The following is a 17,912-nucleotide window of genomic DNA, read 5'->3' as shown; positions in this document are numbered from 1 at the left end:
TATTCCGTCCACCATGGTAGGACACTTTACCACTCCAGGCCAGTAGCACGTACTCGGGAATCATTGTAGAACGAAGCATTGCAGTGTATGTTTGCTGGCGTTCAAACAATATCCGTTCTTTCTCTCTCTGTGTTATCCTCAGGAGAATATCAATCATTCATGGTCACCTGGTTGAAATAGGATGCTTTTCTTAAGGGGACATTCAGAGGTGCCCGTTACTGCTGGGCTGTTTGCCTGTGGCTGAACAGAAATGTTCCCCGCTGTTAGCCATGGGGAGGGTGTAGGGGCTAGCCACGCGCTTGGGGGAGGCAAAATGCGACGTTGGAACGATGTATGTAATGTTAACAGCAAGGTTTACCATGAAAGAGTGTACCCATTGTTCTATAAAATGTTTTTTAAATACCACTGTCCCTTTTTTTCTCCACCAGCTGCATGTGTTTCAAGGATCACAGGATCTTCTCCTTCCCAGAGGCTAGCGAAGATTAGAAGGCAAAAAAAACCACACTCATGATGAAATGTTCTCAGCTCATGCTGTCCTCCCACACTGACAGAGCACAGAGGAATGCATGGAGGCAGACCTTGTCAGAGTGCAGGAAAGCACTAAATGACCGGAAGGAGAGGTGGTGGGCTGAAGAGAGGGCTGAAGCTGAAAGGTGGCAGCAGCGTGATGAGAGGAGGCAGGATTCAATGGTTAGGCTGCTGGAGGATCAAACTAATATGCTCCAGTATATGGTTGAGCTGTAGGAAAGGCAGCAGGAGCACAGACCGCCGCTACAGCCCCTGTGTAACCAGCCGCCCTCCTCCCCAAGTTCCATAGCCTCCTCACCCAGACACCCAAGAACACGGTGGGGGGGCCTCCGGCCACCCAGCCACTCCACCCTAGAGGATTGCCCAAGCAACAGAAGGCTGGCATTCAATAAGTTTTTTAAAGTTTTAAACTTTTAAAGTGCTGTGTGGCCTTGTCCTTCCCTCCTCCACCACCCCTCCTGGACTACCTTGGCAGTTATCCCCCTATTTGTGTGATGAATTTAATAAAGAATGCATTAAATGTGAAGCAACAGTGACTTTATTGCCTCTGCAAGTGGTGATCGAAGGGAGGAGGGGAGGGTGGTTAGCTTACAGGGAAGTACAGTGAACCAAGGGGCGAGGGTTTTCATCAAGGAGAAACAAACAGAACTTTCACACCGTAGCCTGGCCAGTCATGAAACTGGTTTTAAAAGCTTCTCTGATGCGCACCGCGCCCTCCTGTGGTCTTCTAACCGCCCTGGTGTCTGGCTATGCGTAACCAGCAGCCAGGCGATTAGCCTCAACCTCCCACCCCGCCATAAACGTCTCCCCCTTACTCTCACAGATATTGTGGAGCGCACAGCAAGCAGTAATAACAGTGGAAATATTGGTTTCGCTGAGGTCTAACCATGTCATAAACTGCGCCAGCTCGCTTTCAAATGCACATTCTACCACCATTCTGCACTTGTTCAGCCTGTAGTTGAACAGCTCCAGACTACTGTCCAGGGTGCCTGTGTATGGCTTCATGAGCCATGGCATTAAGGGGCAGGCTGGGTCCCCAAAGATAACTATAGGCATTTCAACATCCCCAACAGTTATTTTCTGGTCTGGGAAGAAAGTCCCTTCCTGCAGCTTTTGAAACAGACCAGAGTTCCTGAAGATGCGAGCGTCATGTACCTTTCCCGGCCATCCCACGTTGATGTTGGTGAAAAGTCCCTTGTGATCCACCAGTGCTTGCAGCACTATTGAAAAGTACCCCTTGCGGTTTATGTACTTGCCGGCTTGGTGCTCCGGTCGCAAGATAGGGATATGGGTTCCGTCTAAGACCCCACCACAGTTAGGGAATCCCATTGCAGCAAAGCCATCCACTATGACCTGCACATTTCCCAGGGTCACTACCCTTTATCAGCAGATCTTTGATTGTGTTGGCTACTTGCATCGCAGCAGCCCCCACAGTAGATTTGCCCACTCCAAATTGATTTCCGACTGACTGGTAGCTGTCTGGCATTGCAAGCTTCCACAGGGCTATTGCCACTCGCTTCTCAACTGTGAGGGCTGCTCTCATCTTGGTATTCATGCGCTTCAGGGCAGGGGAAAGCAAGTCACAAAGTTCCATGAAAGTGTCCTTACGCATGTGAAAGTTTTGCAGCCACTGGGAATCGTCCCAGACCCGCAACACTATGCGGTCCCACCAGTCTGTGCTTGTTTCCCAAGCCCAGAATCGGCGTTCCACCGCATGAACCTGCCCCATTAGCACCATGATGCCCACATTGCCAGGGCCCGTGCTTTGAGAGAAGTCTGTGTCCATGTCCTCATCACTCTCGTCACCACGCTGACGTCGCCTACTCGCCCGGTTTTGCTTTGCCAGGTTCTGGTGCCGCATATACTGCTGGATAATGCGTGTGGTGTTTAATGTGCTCCTAATTGCCAGAGTGATCTGAGTGGGCTCCATGCTTGCCGTGGTATGGTGTCTGCACAGAAAAAAGACGCGGAACGATTGTCTGCTGTTGCCCTGACGGAGGGAGGGGGGGGTGACTGACATGGCTTACAGGGTTGGCTTACAGGGAATTAAAATCAACAAAGGGGGTGGCTTTGCGAGAAACAGAATGGCCCCCTCAAGGATAGAACTCAAAACCTTAAGGATAGAACTCAAAACTGGGTTTAGCAGGCTGTTGATTTCACGGATGGAGGGAGGAGAAAATGAATACAAAACAAATCTGGTCTATTTCTTGTTTTGAGCCACTTCATCTATCTTTATACATCTTGCTGGCAGCAGACTGTGCAGTACAACCGCTAGCCATCGTCATCTCCTGGGTGTTCGGCAGAAGACGGTGCAGTATGACCGCTGGCCATCATCTTCTGCTGGCTGCTGATTAAAAGACAGTGCACTGCCGGTAGGACTCAATCGCCATGAGACGAAACTTAAAAGGGAAATGACCTGGCTGAGTCATTCCCATGTTTGCCCAGGCGCCCCGACCTCGTTGAGGTCAGTTAAAAGAGCACCCAGGACTATGTCGACGACTGCTACCAGTCATATTGCACTGTCTGCTGCCAAAAGGCAATAAAATGCTGTGTAGCAATGCAGTACCACATCTGCCAGCACCCAGGAGACATACAGTGACGGTTAGCTGAGCGGGCTCTGTGTTTGCTGTTGTATGGCGTCTGCACAGGTAACTCAAGAAAAAAGGCGCAAAACGATTGTCTGCCCTCGCTTTCGCGGAAGGAGGGAGGGAAGGGGGGCCTGACAATATGTACCCAGAACCACCCGCGACAATGTTTTAGCCCCATCAGGCACTGGGATTTCTACCCAGAATTCAAATGGGCGGCAGAGACTGCGGGAACTGTGGGATAGCTACCCACAGTGCGACGCTCCGGAAGTCAACGGTTGCCTCGGTACTGTGGACACACTCCGCCGACTACATGCACTTTGAGCATTTGTGTGGGGACACACACAATCGACTGTATAAAAACGCTTTCTACAAAACCGACTTCTATAAATTCGACCTAATTTCGTAGTGTAGACATACCCTTGGGTAGCCCAGGTCAGTGTATCCAAAAAGTTTGTCAGGCCATTTAAATTCACCCCCATTCTGAGAATTTCAGTGATTGCACCACTATTTCAATAGGCACGTTAAAAAGTCCTGGGGATAGCGTATCTCCCCACCTTAGTCCAGTGTTGATGTCAAATGGGGAAGAGATTTCACAGTCTACTTTTTCAGTTGCAAACACAGTTGTATCATCCTAATAATTTTGTCAGGCATTCCAAATTGCTTCATTGCAGCTCAGAGGCTATTGGGGGTGTGTGTGTGTGTGTGTAATAATAAAACTTTTTTAAATGCTTTCCTAAAGTCTATTAACAACTGGTCAGACTCAAATCTTTTCTCAAATTGTTGAGGAATACACTCCTACCATGTAAAAATCTCCAGCTGGTCCCAATATAGCGGCCCAGTTGACAAGCATCATGAGCTGCTGAGAGTACAATTGCCCTTATGCTCCTCTCACTATGCTTGCTCCTCATCAAATAGCGCATCAAATCCAAAGTTTTTTGTCCTTGTCTTCAAAGCCTTCCGTGGGTTTGGCTCAAATTAGCAGAGGGACCACTTTATCTCAGATAGGCATGATCCCCCAGATATTCTTTCTACTGGAAAGTTGAATTACCAGCCTCAAGATTGAGACTCATGAGTGCAGGAGACCACACTTTCTTGGCAAGTGCCCCATGGCTATGTAACTTGCTGCCAGCATAGGTTGGAGGAAAATGTTACAGCTCACTTTGAGGTATCCATTCTACAATAACATTAAAAACAATTATTTGACTGAAAAATGGAGATGAGGGAACAAAACGTCATGTCCTTGCTTTAATGCAGTCTCAGTGATGGGGGTAGTATGAATATCCAGATGTGGTTAATTCTAGTAGTTGATTCAGGACAGCATCTGATTTTGACAGTTCATGATGCTTGATTGCACAGGTCTATTGCTAATTAGCATCTGAAAATTGAATGAGGATTGTTTGGAGGCTCTCCACCTGTAGTACTGGGCCCTGTCAATCACATGGACATCAGCTTTATCTTCATGATGCTGATGAGGGTGGTAGCTGCTCTCTTGAGAAAGGGAGGCATGGTGGGTGACATGTTGTGTCACAGAAGTTTGGCTGCCTCAGGGCTCTTTTATCCTGAAATCCGTTGTCTGTATCTAGAACAGATATAGAGCTCTTGAATCTGGGACTTGAAGTGATCAAATCCATCATCCCTCTCCCTTAGAAATTATTTAATCTAGAGATACACCAGAATACAGGTTTTTTTCCCCTTCAGAAAGGGTGTTAAAACACTGAGACAATGTCCTGGTTCCCATTCTGCTCGGTTATTTGGTTGGCTGTCATGGGTGTATTCTTCTCTTGGCGGGGGAATAAAAAAATGATGCTCTGTTCTCTGAGGTGGTCTGCATGATCATGAACAGAAGGGAAGGTGGTCTACAAGATAATATCTCAGGGTACGGGCCTCACTTCAAATGTTTGAGAAACCTCTAGAGAACATTCATAGTAGGGATGTAAAATGTTAAACAGTAAGCATTAGTCTTACCAGTTAACCCAGCCTAACCATTAACCGCCAGCCGGAGTGGCCCAGGTCCCTTTTTCACTTTAATTAAACAATATAATTTTAATCGTTTAAATGGTTAACTTATTAAATATTTACATCCCTAATTAATAGTATGTTTTACTGTGCACGTCTCACACCTTTTGCATGTATTCTGTTAAATGTACACAAACATTTCTACTGGCTCTATTACTATTTCCCAGTTTAACTGCACACACCCTATATAAATACAAAGCATATTTTTATAGGGAACTATCCCTATAAATGATGATCTTTCCCAGTGGAGGAAACTTAAGTACAATCACTAAGTTCTTGTAGGAAAAAATGGCATTTCAGAAATATCACATGATTAGGCTTTGTGCAAGTGAGCAAGGTTAAGATTATACATGCAGCCTTAAATTTCACATTTCCTTAGTTATGGGTTCTTAGGTATGCAACCTTAGCTTTGTGTTAACACTTTTTTTTTTATGTTCAATTATTTTCAGTGTATCTTCTTCTGAATTCGGGAGCCACTACTCTGTCTTGTGTTGGTGTGTAACAATTTGTATAGTGTTCCAGAATGCCATAGAAAAGGGGTCTTCAGGCTTTCATAGTGTAGACCATGCATCCCCCTCCCCTTCCAATCACATGGTCTACCTCCCTTCCCAGTGGTGATCAAATAAGAGCCCTGTGGTGACCACAGCAAGTGCTTACTTGGGAAATGTTTAGTATGCTTTGAATTCAGTTTAGCACCTGGAAACAGATCCAGCACTATGTGACTAACCTGCTCTCTGCCTACACCCAGACAATTCTCCCTGGGTCACCATTTGAGACACTGCTTTAGGAACTGTAGGGATTTGGGGGAGTAGGGACGAAAAGGTTATGTCCTCAGTTTTGAGATAGAAAGTCTGTCACATTATCAAACTTCCCCCATTGGATGTCACACAATGCATTTAAATAGTGATGTCCCAACATTGTTAGGCATAAAGGAAATCAATTTTTCCAACATTGCCTGGATCTAAGGTTTTAAATCTTAATGCTAGTCTTTTTGTTGTGTTTATGAACCATTAGAAAAAACAAACTTGCCTTATCCCCACAGCCAGTGTCTCATGCTCCAGAATTCAGAGGGGGTGGTTGGTGTGTCTGGCAAAGTGTGTTCTGGTGAGGCTGATGGAAGGAATCTTAAACATCATGTAGTCTGCACCTTAATAGATCCACATGTGGAATATCGAAGATGATCTTTGACTGTTAGCACTGAGTAATGGATACACACACCACAGTTCAGTTTCTTAAATACAAGGTATAGTTACAAAACAGCTAACAGTTAACTTTCCATATTTCTGCCTTCTTTGCAGATGACTTCATATGCAGATTAAGAGGAAACATTCTAGTGTTGGGATGCAATGGTGTCTCTCACTGGGAAGGATGTCTTTCACTTTGCCTATGACTTGGAAGTCATGTTAGTATGTTATGTGCAAATGCATGGTAATATTTGTAATATGTACTTTGTAACAGATTGTATTCAGTCAGTATTTTATTCATTATATAGAGATTGTGATAAGTTTTAGTTTAGTAATTTAGTATTTTATTGAGCTCATTTTATGTAATCCAGTATATTAGGAATGCAAAATGGATGATACTGAGCCTTTCCTAACCTGACTTAGCAGTAGTCAATCTATTTGCATAGCTCAGTAGCACCATTATTCATACTACTTATTACACCTAGAAAGACGTGACCGTTGCTATAGGTTGTCCAGTGGTGTAATATTTGACTAATTAGGGAGTCCAATGCCAAGTTAAGTTATTCTTTCCTATTTCTTACATTGTTTAAATGTGTGCCTGTGAGACTCTTGGCCATTCCTCATTTCTTGTCCAGTGCTGACTAGCCATTGCCTTGGCATCACAAGTGTCTAATTATAAAAGAAGTATGCTTTGTCTTAATTAGGAAAGAGGAGATAAGAGAGAATTCCTTGTCAAAGGGGACACTGTAGTTTAGGGAGCAATTGTTTATTGCATTTATGTTTATCTTGAGGGAAATATCTTCTGTATTCTGTTTAATTAAAATCCTCCAGTTTATTGAAGGGAACTTCTTAAAAGCAATTTGCTGTAGGGCAGCACAAAGTAGTAGTGTGTTCCAGTGGTGCCTCTGCAGCAAAAGTAAACCAGAATAATGCTGATATTGGTACACAAGGGGGGGGGAGAAATCTGCCTTCGTTTCGGATGCTTTCCAAAAAATAGTTTTCCTAATGTAATAGGGGAAGAACTTTCAAGCTACTTTCATTAGATATTAAGGTGGTAGTAAGGGATGCTTTTTGCCTGAGTTAGGCTTGTACTACACCTTTCAATCTAGTTATGTTATGTTTTTTGCTTATGGCAGGGTATGATATAGCCATTACAGCACAGGCCCAGTTGCTGACATAGTGATACTGCTTGCTGAATGACTCCTCTTGTCTAATTACCCCTCCAGAGCCAACAGTCAGATTTCATAACATGATGTGCTACTGCAAAATTAGTTACCAGTGGTGTTTACAACCCACCAATGCCAAAGAGATAATACAAGTGGCACCATCACAAAATGCTGAGATCTTTCTGATCTCCTGCACAGCAGTGCCCTTGTTCATCCTCTTCTACATTGATATCAGAGATGTGGAATAACATAACCTAATCCTGCAGTTAAATTCCACAAATTGTAGCTTTAATGGTCACTAAATTACTAATTTAAAGGAGTCCTGCTACTGAACAGATCAGATTTTAATCTACCTTAAAATTGCTGCAGTTTATAAATTGCTTTATATTCTGAGTATCTTTTTACTATCCAAAGTAAAACCCACCACAGTAGCCTCTGTGTTGAACTCCTGTGCTGCCTCTAGAGCAGCTGTCATTTCATAGAGCTGCTCATCTTCCTGCTCATCTTCCTGCTCATCTAAGTAGCAGCCTTACTGATTTCTGCTTTGTCAGAAACACAGGAGTAATGAGTCCTTTCTTGCTAAATGGATGAATACACAATTAGTAGGGAAAGAAATGTAAATATTTAAATTTTGCCTTTTCCATAGAGAAAAGATAGTAATAAGGCATTTCAGTATTGCCAGAGAAAAATGTCAAGCCATGTTACTTAAATCTTTCAATATATTGAGCAGACTGGTTTACTGAAGAAGTAACCATAAATGGATCAGAAATAATATTAAGCTTCAGTGAAGTCATTAGAATAACTACCTTTAAATACCTGACTATCCTTCCCCCCAGCCCCGGTGTTTTTTGTTCGAATAGTGCAGCTAAGCACCTCTGTGCTCTTTTAGGGTTCTCAAATGGTCTCAGTTATAATAGAATTCTTACTGTCATGTTACATACATTGGACATAGCACATTTTGAAGTGCTGTCCATTTTGCAAGGAAAAACTGTTGCATAACATTTCAGTGAATTTCATCTGAGGTCAGTACTGTGATCTAAACTGCAATAGTATTTATAACCAGTATTAGGAAAAAAATCTATGGAAGCTTTTTTTATTTTATATGTATTTGTAATATTTTACAAGTGACAAGTACATACTTAACCCTGTGGATAACCTTTGTTGAGGAACCGCTCCCTTCCTGTAGTCCTTACTTAAGCCAACTTCTGTTTTGGAATAAAAATATACTATGCAGTTAGTGCAGATAGCATAGGTTGAGCTCTACCTGTGGAATTGTCTGAGTAAAGCTACAATTTAGTCATGGAGGTCACGGCAGTCACAAATTCCGTGACTTAACCAGACCTCTGTGACTTCAGCAGCTGAAGCCAGGGATGGAGGCAGGACTGTGCCCCTGCTCTGCAACTGGGGCTGGATGGCTGGAACCAGTACCCTGCAGCCCCTGCCCTGTGGCTTGGAGGGTGTGGGGGGCTGGAGCCAGGCTGTTAGCCCCTGTCCAGGAGCTGCGGCCAGCTCTGGAGCAAGAGCTGTGCGCTCCTCGTGGCTGCGCTCCCGGGCTGCATCCCAGCCCTGTGGCTTCGGCCAGGGGCTGCAGCAGGGACCATTCTGCACCTGGGGCCGTGTGCCCCAGCCCTATGGTGGGGGCTGCAGAGGGAGCCTTGCACCCCCCTTGTGGCATTCCAGGACCATGAGCCGTCCCCCTCCCCACACTGTGGCCATAGGTTGGCAGAGGCTGCAGCTGCGCACCCCTGTCCCACAGTTGTGGCCAACTCCGGAGTGGGGTCTGTGTGCCCCGCCATGACTGTGCCCCCTGCCGCTGCACCCCAACCCCATGGCTTCTGCTGCGGCTGCAGTGGGGACCATGCTGCAGCTGGGGCTGTGCGCCCCTGCCCGGCAGCTGCAGTGGGGGCCGTGTGCCCCCCCACAGCTTCCCAGGGCTGCAGCCAGGGCCGTGCACCTCTGTCCCACAGCTGTGGCCAGCTCTGGAGCGGGGGCTGCATGCCCCCTGTGCTGTGCCCCCGTTGCAGCCACTGGAACCAGAGCTTTCACCTGCCATGGTTCTACCTGTCTGTCTACCCCCTCCCCTGACTCCATTCCTCCCCCGCAACTTAACCCTGACCCCGGTTATTTTTAGTAAAGTCACACACAGGTCATGGGCTCTGAACTTTTTATTGCCCCTGACTTGTCTGACTTTTACTAAAAATAACCGTAACAAAATCTTAGCCTTACTTATGAGAGATCTTGGAGTTTGGGGGGTAATATGCATTCATTGAACAGCTAACTTTTTCCAGTAGAGCATTATGGTTAGTTATTGAGTGAGTAAGTTTTAAATTACTGATTCTAGTGAGGAAATGTTCTCACTTTTTTCCAACGGAAGTGTAAATTCTTGGGATTTGCTATCTTAATGAATGGAATTTATATGGTTGCTAATTGCTTCCACACATACACTCCTTTGGTGGAAAAGTCCTGTGTGCCTGACAGCTCTGAGGAGCTCTTCTCTTCTGCACTTGGCTTTTGATGCTCCTGATTGCAACTGCCATTCACTTATACAATGACTTGATGGGAAACATAAAAAATAAGCCATTCTTTCTCAAACCTCTTTTTTTTTTTTTACCTGAAGCTAACCCAGACTGGAGGAATTGAGACTTGGAGTCACAGGTAGATGTCATACTCTGGAGTCAAGCATTATCACTGGCCCACTGAGATGGCCACAATGGTTTTATTTTCTTTACTAGAAGTAATTTTACAGTTATTTCAGGAGTCGGAGTACTGGTACACTTGCAGTGCTTTATATTTGGCTATTAAAAGGGTTATTTCTTTGTATACAAACATCTTAAATTTCTGTATTCAGATTCTGTATTGTCATTAGCCAAGACTATATTAATAAAAATATCAAAATATACAGTGGGTCTTTATTGAATTCCTTGTATAGTCTAACCAGGAATCATTAACTAGCATGATGGGGTTGGTGTTCTAATTTCTTCTTCACAGTCCAGTTTGTTGGACTCATGTAAGTGAAGGGTGATATATTGATGGAACTGCACACAAATATGGGAATTAAATAAAATCTGCACAGCACTGACAGTATACTCTTCATGCAGGTAATCCTGAGTTTGTAGAACTGTAAGTATTAAGTGATGCTCTTGTCCTTCCAGCAACCTCTTACAACTTCCTGTGACCCCTATTGATAACTTAGTGCAGAATGCAGCAGCCCACTTACATTCAGGCAGAGTGAGTTACAGCAAGGTGCCCTGGGGCTGTTGACTCTCACCAAGGAATGTGTATATTATTTTGGGACCTGGCTACCAGTGGACTGCTTCTCTGTATGTAGTGATTGTGCAAATCAAAAGCACTGAAGCGAACTACCTGATTGAAAAGTTATTGAGTTAGTGGCAGAATATTTTATGTGAGTGATTCTTGATTTTTGGAACTGAATAACATTCTCACTCACGCTTGGTCTGAAAGAGCTCAAATTCCCACTTGGAAGGGGAAGCACTGTGTGAAGCTAAATATCTACTGCACAATGGAACAAGGGGGGTGAGGTGATATCTTCTATTGGACCAGCTTCTATTGGTGAGGGGGGCAAGCTTTTGAGCTACACAGAGCTCTTCTTCAGGTCTGGGAAAGGTACTTACGTGTTACAGCTAAATACAAGGTGGAACAGATTGCTTAGCATAAGTAGTTAACACATTCTAAGAGAAGAGCTCTGTGTAGCTGAAAAGTTTCTCTTTTACCAACACAAGTTGGTCCAATAAAAGATATTCTTACCCGCCTTTTCTCTAATATCTGGGATCAACATGAAGAAAGGATGTAACACTGACATGATGTTTCTTGCATTTGCTCAAGAAATACATCCTCCAACCAGCAGTGGCAGGAGTTTGGGGGGGCGGGGGTTCTCAGGGCTGAGGCAGGGGGTTGGGGTATGGGATGGGTGGTGATTACCTTGGGGGGCTCCCTGGACGCGGCCAGCATGTCTGGCTCCTAGATACGGAGACAGCGCACAGAGTCCCTTGGCCATGCCTCCACCTAGGGCCTGCAGGGGCAGGCCAACCACTTCCAGGAGCAGGTTAGGGAGCCTGCCAGCCCTCCTCCTGTGCCCTGCATGAGCAGGAGTCCTGGGCCACACACCACTGCCTGCCCCCTCCCCCCACCAGCAGCAGCGGTGTACGTAGGCTGCCCCCGTCAGCACCCACCGTGCCCCCAGGCTGTACCTCTCCTCCCCCAAAGCACCCACAGTACCCCTGAGCTGCCACTTTCCCTCCCCACCCCCCGAGCAACCAAGTTTCAGTCAAGGGTGTATAGTAAAAGTCATGGACCGATCACGGGCCATGAATTTTTCTTTACTCCCCATGACCTGCCCATGACTTTTTAGTAAAAATACCTGTGACTAAAACGCAGCCTCAGCAATGACAGGGTACTCTTCCCAGACCAGAAGATGATCTGTGTAGCTCAAAAGCTTCTCTTTCACAAACAGAAGAATAAGATATCTTCCGCACTGTCTCTCTCTCATCCTGGGACCACCACAGCTACAACAGTACTGCACTGTGGAGCAGATTTCTGCTGCACTCTAGCTCTGCCCCTTTTTAGCTGCTAGCGCTGCCTGCTAACCAGGGATGGGAAGTGTTCCAGGGTGCACAAGTTTTTTCTGTTTCTTTATTTGCAGGTGATTATCCAGTGATCCATCCCCTGTTGCTCATTCCCAGCTTCTGGCAAACAGAGGCTAGGGATACCATCCCTGTTCATCCTGGTTAATAGCCATTGATGGACCTATCCTTCATAAACTGATCTAGTTCTTTTTTGAACTCTGTTATGGTCTTGGCCTTCACAACATCCTCTGGCAAGAAGTTCCACAGGCTGACTGTGCGTTAGGTGAAGAAATACTTCCTTTTATTTGTTTTAAACCCGCTGCCTATTGATTTCATTTGGTGACCCTCTAGTTCTTGTGTTCTGAGAAGTAGTAAACAACACTTCCTTATCTACATTCTCTACACCAGTCATGATTTTATAGACCTCAATCATATCTCCCCTTAGCCGTCTCTTTTCCAAGCTGAAAAGTCCCAGTCTTATTAATCTCTCCTCATACCAAAGCTGTTCCATACCCCTAATTTTTGTTGCCCTTTTCTGAACCTTTTCCAATTCCAATATGTTTTTTGAGATGGGGCGATCACATATGCACACACTATTCAAGATGTGGGCGTACCATGGATTTATATAGAGGCAACATGATATTTTCTGTCCTATTATCTATCCCTTTCTTAATTACTCCAAGCATTCTGTTTGCATTTTTGGCTGCTGAAAAGTTTTTCAGTGAACTGTCCACAGTGACTCCAAGATCTCTTTCTTGGGTGGTAACAGCTAATTTAGACCCCATCATTTTATACGTATAGTTGGGATTATGCTTTCCAGTGTGCATTACTTTGCATTTATCAACATTATATTTCATCTACCATTTTGTTGCCCAGTTGCCCAGTTTTGAGAGATCCTTTTGTAGCTCTTTGCAGTCTGCCTGGGTCTGAACTATCTTTAGTAATTTCTATCATTAGAAACTTAGATAGCTGGGTTTGCGATGACCCAGAGAACCTCATGGTGACTTGTCTGCCTGGTGTGAAGGTTACGGATCTCTCGAGACATCTAGGTAGACTTATGCATAGTGCTGGGGAGCAGCCGCTGCTTGTGGTACCTGTAGGTACCAATGACGTAGGGAAGGATAGGAGAGAGGTCCTGGAGGCCAAATTTAGGCTGCTAGGTAAGAGACTGAAGTCCAGGACCTCCATGGTGGCATTCTCTGAGATGCTTGCAGTTCCACACGCAGGGCCAGTTAGACAGGCAGAACAGCAGAGTCTCAATGCGTGGATGAGATGATGGTGTAGGGAGGAGGGGTTAGATTTATTAGGAACTGGGGAAACTTGGGAAAGCGGGAGCCTATACAGGATGGATGGGCTCCACCTAAACCAAAATGAAACCAGATTGCTGGTGCTTAAAATTTAAAAAGGTTGCAGAGCAGTTTTTAAACTAAGGGCTGGAGGAAAGCTGACAGGTTTGGAGGAGCACGTGGATCGGACATCCCTTAGGAGAGGATCTATTAATAGAGAATCTCTATGTCCTAATGAGGACGAGAGGATGGAAAATGATAAAATACAGGCAGGGTTTGATCAGAAACAGTCAAATAAAAAAAGAGACTCATTCAATTACATTGTGTAATGGCGGACAGCTAAAAGGAGACAAGTTTTTAAAGTGCTTATATACGAATGCAAGAAATCTAAATAAAATGGGTGAACTAGAGTGCCTTGTATTAAATGAGGATATTAATATAATAGGCATCACGGAAACTTGGTGGAATGAGGATAAGCAATGGGATACAGTAATACCAGGGTACAAAATATATCAGAAGGACAGAACAGGTCATGCTGGTGAGGGAGTGGCACTATATCTGAAAGAAAACGTAGAATCAAATTAAGTAAAAATCGTAAATGAATCAAGCTGTATCATAGAATCTCTATGGATAGTAATTTCATGCTCTAATAATAAGAATATAGCGGTAGGTATATGTTATCGACCACCTGACCAGGATGGTGATCATGACCGTGAAATGCTCAGGGAGATTAGAGAGGCTATTAAAATAAAAAACTCAATAATAATAATGGAGGATTTCAATTATCCCTATATTGCCTGGGTACATGTCACCTCAGGACGGGATGCAGAGATAAAGTTTCTTGACACCTTAATGACTGCTTCTTGGAGCAGCTGGTCCTGGAACCCACCAGAGAAGAGGCAATTCTTGATTTAATCCTAAGTGGAGTACAGGATCTGGTCCAAGTGGTGAATATAGCTGGACTGCTTGGTAATAGTGACCAGAATATGATTAAATTTAATATCCCTGTGGTAGGAAAAACACCACAGCAGCCCAACACTGTAGCATTTAATTTCAGAAAGGGGAACTACATAAAAATAGGATTAGTTAAACAGAAATTAAAGGGTACAATGCCAACAGTGAAATCTCTGCAAGCTGTGTGGAAACTTTTTAAAGACACCATAATAGAGGCTCAACTTAACTATATACCCCAAATTAAAAAACAGTAAGAGAACCAAAAAAGAGCCACAGTGGCTAAACAGCAAAGTAAAAGAAGCAGTGAGAGGCAAAAAGGCATCCTTTAAAAAGTGCAAGTTAAATCCTAGTGAGGAAAATAGAAAGGAGCATAAACACTGGCAAGTGAAGTGTAAAAATACAATTAGGAAGGCCAAAAAATAATTTGAGGAACAGTTAGCCAAACACTCAAAAGTAATAGCAAATTTTTTAAGTACATCAGAAGTGGGAAGCCTGCTAAACAACCAGTAGGGCCACTGAATGATCGAGGTGCTAAAGGAGCACTCAAGGACGATAAAGCCGTTGCGGAGAAACTAAATGAATTCTTTGCTTTGGTCTTCATGGCTGAGAATGTGACGGAGATTTCCAAACCTGAGCCATTCTTTTTAGGGGACAGATCTGAGGAACTGTCCCAGATTGAGGTATCATCAGAGGAGGTTTTGGAACAAATTGATAAATTAAACAGCAATAAGTCACCAGGACCAGATGGTATTCACCCAAGAGTTCTGAAAGAACTGAAATGTGAAATTGCAGAACTCCAAACTGTAGTCTGTAACCTATAATTTAAATCAGCTTCTGTACCAGATGACTGGAGGATAGCTAATGTGACGCCAATTTTTAAAAAGGGCTCCAGAGGTGATCCCGGCAATTACAAACTTGTAAGCCTGATTTCAGTACCAGGCAAACTGGTTGAAAGAACAATATTGTCAGACATACAGATGAACATAATTTGGTGAGGAAGAGTCATCATGGTTTTAGTAAAGGGAAATCATGCCTCACCAATCTACTAGAATTCTTTGAGGGGTCAGCAAGCATGTGGACCAAGGGATCCAGTGCATATAGTGTACTTATATTTTCAAAAAGTCTTTGATAAGGTCCCTCACCAAAGGCTCTTACACAAAGTAAGCTGCCACAGGATAAGAGGGAAGGTGCTTTCATGGATTGGTAACTGGTTAAAAGATAGGAAATAAAGGATAGGTATAAATGGTCAGTTTTCAGAATGGAGAGAGGTAAATAGTGGTGTCCCCCAGGAGTCTGTTCTGGGACCAGTCCTATTCAACATATTCATAAATGATCTGGAAAAAGGGGTAAACAGTGATACAAAATTACTAAAGATAGTTAAGACCCAGGCAGACTGCGAAGAACTACAAAAGGATCTCTCAAAACTGGGCAACAAAATGGCAGATGAAATTTAATGTTGATAAATGCAAAGTAATGCACATTGGTAAGCATAATCCCAACGATACACATAAAATGATTAGGTCTAAATTAGCTGTTACAACTTTTCAGGGTTCCCTCCCCACTCTGAACTCTGGGGTACAGATGTGGGGACTTGCATGAAAGACCCTCTAAGCTTATTTCTACCAGCTTAGGTTAAAAACTTCCCCAAGGCACAAATCATTTCCTTGTCCTTGGACGGTATTGCTGCCAACACCAAGTGATTTAGACAAAGATTCAGGGAAAGGACCACTTGGAGTTCCTATTTCCCCAAAATATCCCCCCAAGCCCCTTCACCCCCTTTCCTGGGAAGGCTTGAGAATAATATACCAAACAATTGCCTTTAATAAAAGTACATAGAATCATAGAATAACAGAGTTGGAAGGGACCTCTGGAGGCCATCTAGTCCAACCCCCTGCCCAGAGCAGGACCAATCCCAACTAAATCATCCCAGCCAGGGCTTTGTCAAGCCTGACCTTAAAAACTTCTAAGGAAGGGGATTCCACCACCTCCCTAGGTAACGCATTCCAGTGTTTCACCACCCTCCTAGTGAAAAAGTTTTTCCTAATATCCAACCTAAACCTCCCCCACTGCAACTTGAGACCATTACTGCTTGTCCTGTCATCTGCTATCACTGAGAATAGTCTAGATCCATCCTCTTTGGATCCACCTGTCAGGTAGTTGAAAGCAGCTATCAAATCCCCCCCCATTCTTCTCTTCCGCCGACTAAACAATCTCAGTTCCCTCAGCCTCTCCTCATAACTCATGTGTTCCAGTCCCCTAATCATTTTTGTTACCCTTCGCTGGACTCTCTCCAATTTCTCCACATCCTTCTTGTAGTGTGGGGCCCAAAGCTGGACACAGTACTCCAGATGAGGCCTCACCAATGTCGAATAGAGGGGAACGATCACGTCCCTCGATCTGCTGGCAATGCCCCTACTTATACACCCCAAAATGCCATTGGCCTTCTTGGCAACAAGGGCACACTCTTGACTCATATCCAGCTTCTCGTCCACTGTAATCCCTAGGTCCTTCTCTGCAGAACTGCTGCCTAGCCCTTCGGTCCCTAGTCTGTAGCGGTGCATTGGATTCTTCCGTCCTAAGTGCAGGATTCTGCACTTGTCCTTGTTGAACCTCATCAGATTTCTTTTGGCCCAATCCTCCAATTTGTCTAGGTCCCTCTGTATCCTATCCCTACCCTCCAGCGTATCTACCATTCCTCCCAGTTTAGTGTCATCCGCAAACTTGCTGAGGGTGCAATCCACACCATCCTCCAGATCATTAATGAAGATATTGAACAAAACCGGCCCCAGGACTGACCCTTGGGGCACTCCGCTAGCTACCGGCTGCCAACTAGACATGGAGCCATTGATCACTACCCGTTGAGCCCGACAATCTAGCCAACTTTCTACCCACCTTGTAGTGCATCCATCCAGCCCATACTTCTTTAACTTGCTGACAAGAATACTGTGGGAGACTGTGTCAAAAGCTTTGCTAAAGTCGAGGAATAACACATCCACTGCTTTCCCTTCATCCACAGAACCAGTTATCTCATCATAGAAGGCAATTAGATTAGTCAGGCATGACTTTCCCTTGGTAAATCCATGCTGACTGTTCCTGATCACTTTCCTCTCGTCTAAGTGCTTCAGAATTGATTCCTTGAGGACATACTCCATGATTTTTCTGGGGACTGAGGTGAGGCTGACCGGCCTGTAGTTCCCAGGATCATCCTTCTTCCCTTCTTTAAAGATGGGCACTACATTAGCCTTTTTCCAATCTTCCGGGACTTCCCCCGATCGCCATGAGTTTTCAAAGATAATGGCCAGTGGCTCTGCAATCACATCCGCCAGTTCCTTTAGCACTCTCGGATGCAACTCGTCCGGCCCCATGGACTTGTGCACGTCCAGTTTTTCTAAATAGTCCCGAACCACTTCTTCCTTCACTGAGGGCTGGTCACCTCCTCTCCATGCTGTGCTGCCCAGTGCAGTAGTCTGGGAGCTGACCTTGTTCGTGAAGACAGAGGCAAAAAAAGCATTGAGCACATTAGCTTTTTCCACATCCTCTGTCTCCCTCATTTAGTAAGGGGCCCACACTTTCCTTGGCTTTCTTCTTATTGCCAACATACCTGAAG

The 17,912-nt window shown here is 44.6% G+C and overlaps 1 protein-coding gene across 7 annotated transcripts in view; it reads left to right on the top strand.

Moving 5' to 3' along the window:
* Positions 1-10,349, top strand: part of SEPTIN2 (septin 2) — a 55,106-nt gene extending 44,757 nt beyond the window's left edge. For 5 of the 7 annotated variants that reach the window (XM_074964218.1, XM_074964219.1, XM_074964215.1 and 2 more), the window contains one exon: positions 6,431-10,349. The gene's annotated coding sequence lies outside the window, so the exon portion shown is untranslated. Of the gene's footprint in view, positions 1-428; positions 999-6,430 lie in introns of those variants that run through there. The other 2 variants (XR_012641029.1, XR_012641030.1) reach the window with 2 other exon arrangements.
* Positions 10,350-17,912: the final 7,563 nt, after the last annotated feature.

Source organism: Natator depressus, chromosome 9 (genome assembly GCF_965152275.1).
Source record: "Natator depressus isolate rNatDep1 chromosome 9, rNatDep2.hap1, whole genome shotgun sequence".
Taxonomy (NCBI): domain Eukaryota; kingdom Metazoa; phylum Chordata; order Testudines; family Cheloniidae; genus Natator; species Natator depressus.
The sequence above is the reverse complement of the archived record's forward strand: the minus strand, read 5'-3'. Positions and strand labels throughout refer to the sequence as shown.